Source organism: Rattus norvegicus, chromosome 1 (genome assembly GCF_036323735.1).
Source record: "Rattus norvegicus strain BN/NHsdMcwi chromosome 1, GRCr8, whole genome shotgun sequence".
Taxonomy (NCBI): domain Eukaryota; kingdom Metazoa; phylum Chordata; class Mammalia; order Rodentia; family Muridae; genus Rattus; species Rattus norvegicus.
This window is the reverse complement of record NC_086019.1, coordinates 175,376,330-175,377,484: the sequence shown is the minus strand read 5'-3', so window position 1 is coordinate 175,377,484 and position 1,155 is coordinate 175,376,330. Positions and strand designations below refer to the sequence as shown.

The 1,155-nt window shown below is 46.0% G+C and overlaps 1 non-coding gene across 1 annotated transcript; it reads right to left on the bottom strand.

Moving 5' to 3' along the window:
* Positions 1 to 303: 303 nt before the first annotated feature.
* LOC120100128 (U6 spliceosomal RNA) lies at positions 304 to 410 on the bottom strand. Its single transcript, XR_005499921.1, has one exon. It is a non-coding gene; the product is annotated as a U6 spliceosomal RNA (small nuclear RNA).
* Between the last annotated feature and the right edge of the window lie 745 nt (positions 411 to 1,155).

Genomic DNA, 1,155 nt, shown 5'->3' with positions numbered 1-1,155 from the left:
TGTACATATGGGGTCTCGAGCCCCTTCAAGCTCTTCCAGTCCTTTCTCTGATTCCTTCAACGGGGGCCCCGTTCTCAGTTCAGTGGTTTGCTGCTGGCATTCGCCTCTGTATTTGCTGTATTCTGGCTGTGTCTCTCAGGAGAGATCTACATCCGGTTCCTGTCGGCCTGCACTTCTTTGCTTCATCCATCTTGTCTAATTGGGTGGCTGTATATGTATGGGCCACATGTGGGGCAGGTTCTGAATGGGTGTTCCTTCTGCCTCTGTTTTAATCTTTGCTTCCCTATTCCCTGCCAAGGGCATAAAAATGTGGAACGCTTCACGAATTTGCGTGTCATCCTTATGCAGGGGCCATGCTAATCTTCTCTGTATCATTCCAATTTTAGTATATGTGCTGCCAAAGTGAGCACACTCAGTAGGTTCTTATTCTCAACACTTTGACCAGCTATCAGTCTCCGCATTAATACCCACTGCAGGAAGAGCCTTCTCTGGCCAAGGTTGAGAGCAGCACTATAACATATAAATACATAAATACTTAGAAAGAGGTTTGACAACATGTCCATCTAACAAAACAGCAATAGTAGCTTCCCTGCTAGGGTTTGTGACCTCCCAATCATGGGCTTTTGACCAGGTTTACAGTGTCAAGAGCAAGGCTCTGCTATAGAGTAGGACTCAGATCTGGTCAGAAAATGATTGCTTCCCCCTATAACCTTTGTACCACTATTGTACTAGTGGTTACATTCTGCCCAATAGGTTGGTATTATAGTATTTGGGGTCCAACTCTAAATAAGACCATGGATGTCTTTTTACCTTCAGTACTCTGCACAACACATTCTGTTTTTAGTACAACTAGCCAGCAGGTAGGAAGTTTCCAGAACAAAGATCTATGACCAATACCAAGAGGTGCATACTGAAGGAGCCTGAGAGGATCTGTGAGAACATGACAAATACAGAGGCGGATGGTCAAAGCCAACCATTGGACTGAGCACTGGATCCCCAGTGGAGGAGTTAGAGAAAGGACTGAGGTAGCTGAGGGGGTTTGCAACCCCATAGGAAGAACAACAATATCAACCAACCAGACACCCCAAGAGCTGCCAGGGACTAAACCATAAACCAAAGAGTACACATGGAGGGACCCATGGCTCCAGCTGCATA